Source organism: Mastomys coucha, unplaced genomic scaffold (assembly GCF_008632895.1).
Source record: "Mastomys coucha isolate ucsf_1 unplaced genomic scaffold, UCSF_Mcou_1 pScaffold9, whole genome shotgun sequence".
NCBI lineage: Eukaryota > Metazoa > Chordata > Mammalia > Rodentia > Muridae > Mastomys > Mastomys coucha.
The window spans coordinates 74,706,982-74,714,545 of NW_022196915.1; positions in this window are offsets into that span (position 1 = coordinate 74,706,982).

Sequence of the window (7,564 nt, forward strand, 5' to 3'; positions counted from 1 at the left end):
CAACAAACAAACAAAAAAAACAGAAAACAAACAAACAAAAACAATAGTTGTTTTTTTTTCAATAACATGTGTGCCACTATTGTGCCAGTGATCATATCTTGACATCTCACTATTGTAGCTTACAGTATGTGATGGGTAAGGTTGTTGATTTGCTTGGTCCTCATTAGTACATATAGAACATTTTAGCACTTTGAAAGCAAACTATGTTGATAAATCTTGAAGGTTTTGACATATCATCATCAAGTATATATTATATTCATCAATAGGGTCTCACCATGAAGTTGTGGAATGTAATCAAGAGCAATGACAATAACTTCTATAATTTGTCCTTTCTATGGTATACTATTGACCAACACTCAAAAAGTTTAAGGCATACTTGGCACTTAGTTTATTATTTGTTTGTACTATATGTAAAGGCATTGTCCATCTTTTGTGATAATCCAATTTAAATTCTATTTATATGTGTATGTGTATATATTTAAGAGGCTTCTACAGTAGTGAGACTTCCATAAAGCATTTCAAATGCTTTTATGTTTTTTCTTCTCATATACTCTCCTGTACCCTGTACCATCATTCCATTTACCATGGAATCCTTCCTTTCCCATTAGTCTCCTTTAAACCTCCATACTACTTGTCTTAATTACCTTTCTATTGCCTTGAAAAAATACCATAACCAAAATAAGTTATAATAGAAAATATGTGATTTGGTTTATGCTTTCTGAGGGTAAATCTATGGTTGTTTGGCACAAGAATTGCAGCAGCAATAATTGAGAGCTCACATTTGAATCATCAGTAAGAATCAGAGAGAGAAAGAGAGAAAACTGGGAATGTCAGGAGTCTTTTCAAATCTCAAACTTCATCACCACCATCATACCTACTTCAGTAAATCATATCTCCTAATCCTTCTCAGCCAGTACCACTAGGTAACAAGTGCAAGCATATGCACCTATGGGGGCAATTTTCATTCAAAACACCACACCATCTATTTTAAATCCTCCTATTGTTAAAAACATTCCAAAATTCTTATTACTAGTTTTCTGAAGTATAAGTTTGTTCAAACTTGTACATCTAAAGTTTTAAAGCTAGTATCCATATATGAGAAAACTATGACATTTTTTATCTTTTATAGTGGTGGTTTCATTACCAAGGATGTTATGTCCAACTCTAATTAACTATGAATTTTATAATTTCATTTTTTATAGCTGAATAATATTTTATTTTGTGTGTTCAACACATTTTTTATTATCCACTCAGTAGCTAATAGACATCTAGGCCTTTTTAATATCTTGTGTATTACAAATAAAGGGACAATGGACATGACTGTACATGTATCTCTTTTGTAGGGTATAGAATCCAGTAATTATTTTCTCAGAAGTATTATAGCTGTATTTTATGATAGGCCTATTTCTAGTTTTCTGATAAATATTTGCACTGGCTCCTATAATAGCTACACCAGGGATAATTGGTGCATTTTCTCCACATTCATGAGAGTACTTGTTTGTTTTGGTTATTGATATTTGCATTTATTTTATTTTTTCTCTTTTCTTCTTTCTCTTTCTTTTTCTCTTCCTTTCCGTATTTAAGTGTTGTTTCTATTTTTTTAATCTGATTGATATACATTTATTTTATACTAGTGGTTAGCCAGGTTATATGTGTTAGCTGCGGACCTAATACTATACCCTGCAAAATTGTCACAGTAAAACCTGATCCTTATGTTATTAACTTTATGCCTATGGATTAGTCCAACCATCATCATAGAAGATGGTTCTTTTTACAGAGGAAGGAAATTAACACAGACAACTTCATCTGCTCAATGTGCAAAGCATAAGAGTCTTTGAACTAGGCATCTCTAAATAGTGATATATGTCCTATCTGTTCTTCTTAAGAATGAAGAGTCATCTGGAAAGAGGGCAGAAGGCTTAAGAATTGGAGATAAAAGGATATTTTCAGTGAAAAATGATATTCAGGTCAGGGTCAGATAATTTCATACATGAACTAATAATGTCTGTGACTGCATTCATGAAGAGCTACATGAGAGAATTATGAAGTTCTACCTTGACATAAGGAGTTACGGGTGGTTGTCTGTTCCTGAGACACAGAAAATATGATCCCTTCATACAAACTCTCTGAGGCTACCTATACTTCAGTAGATGATAATCATTTACTGCTTTCACTAAGTGTGCTCATTGTGTTAAGGGGGAGAAAAAGAACAACCAAACATGAATTTGGAAGGGAGAAAAGGATGGAGAATAGTGGAGAAATTTTAAGAGGAAAATGAATTAAGATAAATGTGTATTGACACACAAATGGATCAAGAATATTACATGAACATTGCAAATACACACAAAAGAGAAACAGAGAAAGAGAGAGAGAATTATGTAGCTTTTATGAAAACAATCATTCCTAGATATTTTGACAACAAAAATGAATCTGTGATTAATGGGCAAAAAAAAAAAAAAAAAAAAAAAAAAAAAAAAAAAGTGAAATGCAGGTAACAGAGGACTGATTACAGTATGAGTCCAGATATATGAAATAAAAGAAAGTTCTCAGATGCAGAAACAGAGAAAGGAGAGAAAAGGAGGATAAAAATATATTTTGCTATAGAGTTATCATAAATGCTCAGTAAAGAATGTTGCATAATTCCTATATATATGCTACACATTGTAATTATAATTTTTCTGAATGGGATACTTAAAATTTGGTTGAGGGTAGCCCTCATGTTAAATTTCCTTAACACAGCAAAAATTATAACATGCAATAAAGAAGTATTATTGATTAGCCACTGAATAATTACATTTACATTCTTAAAGTTCAATGTTTTAGATGGAAGTAATTCTTTACATTGCATTTCTTTATTGTTTGTATAAAGTTTCTTCCTTAATTTCTTTTTTTTTCCTTAATTTCTTAATGTGACTACTTAAGCACAACTTCTTGGCTGAAACCTATAAATGTACATGTGGAGTGAATACACGCAGAGTAATATAACTATAATTTCTATATTTAATTCAAATGTGTAAAATATTTACCCTATTTACCAAAAGTAAACAAGAATAAGAAAGTGGAAAACAAAAACAAAATATACCTATACTTATTTTACAATAGAAATAACTGTCAATAAAATGTCTGTCTCTAAGTACCACCCAGATACCCAGAGGATGCCGATAACCCTAGTTAAACAATGCCTAATCAATTGGAACACTGAAGACACAATAATTTTTCTGTAATTTACCTAGGCAACTTGTTAATTATATATTGATCTCCATGTTATTTAAACAGGAATAGTTGAATGTTATTGCTATTGAGCCTGGAGAGAGTTGGGAGGTTCATAAAAGTAATTAGACTCAAACAAATTTGGACTGAGGGTGGAACTTTGAGTCCTGCCTGTGGTTTTACAACCACAAAGTATTCTTGTTGTCTGTCTTGCAGTTCATTTTTTTAATTGAAACTTTAAATTACTGATAACATGCTGCTCTAATATGACCTACTTAGGTACTGCAATACACTCAATTTGCAGTATTGTGTCCACAGATAGTGTTGAAAATCAAGTAACATTCAGAGAAAGGGATCCTGGGAAGATAACACTTCCTGCTCTATTTTCATGTAAAGTGCTGGCAAAATTAAAGTATTATAGGCCATCTTGTTTTGAGGAAGTTATAGTATTCTTGCTTCAAATCATGGAAAAGAAAGATGAGTCTGAAAGAGAATAAGAAGAAATATGCGGGAGGATTTGGCAGGAAGAAAGGTAAGTTAGAAGTTATGTAGTAATATTATAATCTTAAAAATAAAAGAAAAAATGTCCTGATTATTCTTCAGTGCAATATTTTTGTTAGTTATAGAATTTTGGAATATAGGAACAGATTCTGAATCTACTCATCTGAGTGAATGAAAAGAGAAAAATGCAGAAAGTCCTTATAAACATCAGTGATTTAAAGTAGGGACAATGAGAAATGAGAAGCAATGTGGTTAGGCTGTGAAGGAGAACTGATGGGAACTATTCCGAGGTAATCCACAATGCAAGGCCAAGTGTTCTAGGAGATAGTTTTTCAATCTTTTGGGCTTTAAGGAGCTGTAGCCCATATATATTTTGTAGTTAAAAACCCCTTTTTTGTAGAACTACTTATGGAATACTAGAGTAAGTTTTAGGTAGTACTTCATAAATAATAAGATTAGAAAGCATATTTTGTCCAAGAAATATGAATTTAAGCTACATTTCCTTAAAGTTGGCCTCCTCATTCTCCAATCTCTCCTTGAAGTTGAATATTATGGCCAGGTTTGCCTCAATATGTCGAAAACAGTATATGAGTATAAATATTTATCAACAAGGAATGAATAAGGTTAAGACACTTCAGTAAACTACTTCTTGAACTATTTTGAGATCATTAAATATAGAATTGAGCATATATTTCACAAATACACTCAATATGTGACAACTTTTGGTGAGTGAGGGAACAGAAATGCAAAATCAATTTTCAATGTCAGGCACTAATAAATTTTATATCAGAAATTCTGTTTCTTGGTCTTTTATTCCCAAACACACAATATTACAAAGAGGGGAGCTTCTCACTTATAACCTAGTATTGTGAGTGATTTTTAACTACAAATAGAAACTCTGGGATTTGTACCAGCATTGAGTGTCCAAATGTAGGTCAAGTTTATGAGATGAATACATACACAAATATAGCCATGTTTGTCTTCACACATACATCACTCTTGTAGCTTTCAACACTTGCAATGTACATTAAATGAAAACAAAACAAAACAAAACCCCCCAAAACAAGCAAACCAACAAACAAACCAACCCCCCAAAAGCAAACAATCAAACAATAACAAGGTACTTGGCTAATAGGCTCCATATATCTGTAGTATCCTCGAAGAAACATCCTCATAGAATTTTCTAAGTTATTTTGTTTGTTTGCTTTACCGCCTCAGTTTTATACCAATATATCAGTACAAGGAGTTCCAAAATCTGAAACTATAGTTTTTGCATGATTCTAGTGAAAGCTAAACTTGATCCTAGAGATAATAGATTAATGACTATGAAATTATTGGATAATAAATAAACTCTTATCATCTATCCACAGACATTGACCACAGTTGAGAAGATTGTAGCCATTAAGATGGTGAGCAGAGGGAGGGGGTATGGGATTGGGGATTTTCAGAAGAGAAATCAGGAAAGGGGATGACATTTGAAATGTAAATATAGAAAAAAAAGAAAATGTAAATAACTGTAAAAGAGAACTCTGATCCTACACAAATAAAATTAATATATTCAAGATTAAAAAAAAAGATGATACAGTTTCAACATGAGCAATTCTGCATCCACTCCTACCTGGGGCACTGGGAGAGACCCAAACGACTTGTTCTCCACTTCACTTTTATACTTAGCCTCACTGGAATCATTCACTCTGCTCCCAAAAATAATAGTAACTTCAAGCCTTTATATATGTAAAACATATATATATATATGAATGGTTTATGCATATAATGGTTTATATATAATGGTATATATATTATTGTATATATATACAATATTACACATATATACATATATATATATATTAATGATTTGAAACAATTCAGGGATTTCAGTGTTAAGTTTGTGTAACATGCAAGAAGAACAGGAGATTCACATTTTTATTAAAACTTATCTAAAATGGCAAGCACTTTAACCATTTATTTTGAAGTACTATCTATCATGGTGAAGCAGTCACCAAAATGACTTGTAAAGCAAATCATATTGTGACTAAGTATTACCAGCTTGAAATGCTGTATACTCACGTATAAGGGTTCAGAGTGCTGAACTGCCAATAAGAGAGAACATGCAGTATTTACATTTCTAAATTACCTCACTCCATATAATCTTTTCTAGGTATAATCCATTTAACTTTAAATCTTATTAATTCATTTTTCTCTATAGCTGTATAGTATTCCATTTTGTAAATACACTGTACTTGAATTAACTGTTCTTCATTTGAAGTATGGAGGATGTGTATGAGTCTTCATATTTGCTCTAATGCTTCTTACAGCAGCCGTGAAAAGAACTTATGCCAAATCCATTTATTCCAATTATTCAGCTAATTATCTAGTTATTTAAGTTAATAGCTAAAGAAATGTAGCACATATGTATGCAGTTGTACTAAACAATTATAGTAAGTGTGTAACTCCATCAATTTAATAAGATAAATGAATATTAAGGACATTAAATGAAGTCATTCGAGTAGAGAAATAAATTACCATATACTTTTCCATCTTCAGTGGAATCTAAATTATTGTTATCAGAAAAGTAGAAAAACAAATAGTGATTACTGTCACAAGAAGTGGAAAGGATGCAGCCAAAGAAGAGGCACCACGTTATAGCTTGATCTTGTGGTGTTCTGTTAATAAATATGATTATGATAAAATAGAAGATGTCAATTTAAATGTATTCTTGACCAACAAATATTAGAAGTATAATATATTAGTTATAGGTCTTTTTCCCCTAGTTTATCATAAGCCAATATATTCATGAATTAAAGTCCCACAATGAATCTTATGAATATATGCACATTTGTGTCAATCAAAAAATAATGATTTAGCAGAAAGTAAAAAACATTTTTTCTATAACAGCTGTCCTACTCACAGTTGGAAATATACACTTGCATATATTCACTAGTACTTGCTTTTATCAATTTTTAAAAATGCTGGTGCCTTTTTGTGTGTGTTTTGTACATTTTATTCAATTATCTAGTAAGAGGAGAAAAATAAATCAATTTTGTTATTTATTTTTAGACATATACCTTTTAGTTTACTTGTGAAATATTGTACTAGCATGATTTGACAAAAATCTTACATAGTTAACAATATGAGACATCACTGTAATCTGAATGTAATATATGACAACTAAAATCAAATTCCATTGTATATATGTAGAATACAAAAATTCAATTGCAAGAAAGACTGAAATATTTCTTTGAAAAAAATGATAAAAACCTAACCAACAAATTTTGAAGTCAAATGAGTTTAGAGAATCATCAGAATAAATCTAATTCTGACGTAATGAGAGAGACAGGTAAAGATAATTCAAATGTTGAAGCCAGAAAAAGAAAGTGTGTCTGTGGGAAACTGGTTCCATCATTATGACATGAAATGTTTTGGCTTGAGAGTAGAGCTTAACAATCTCAGCACTCAACAGGTATGACAGGAGGATCACAACACAGGAATTTAAAAAGCGCTTAGATACAGGAAATCTAATTTAGAAATTTTTGTGATTAAATTACTTTGATTTTTGTTTTATAACTGTATACTGTTTAGTTATATATAGTATTTTGCCTTAAATATGATTACTATATAGATGAGAAACCATGAGGAAAACTCAAAATTTTAAGAAACAAAATAAAGAACGTAGTAATTTACCCCTGATAGAAATAATTCATTTTCATGTGTTTGTACACATGGAATTTATCTACTAAATAATATGAAAGAGAAAAAATATTTTGCATTTCACTAATATTTATTTATTTTTTTCCTTTATTTATATGCGAATTTCTCCATTCCCAGTTTCCCCTCCAAAAAACAAAAAAACAAA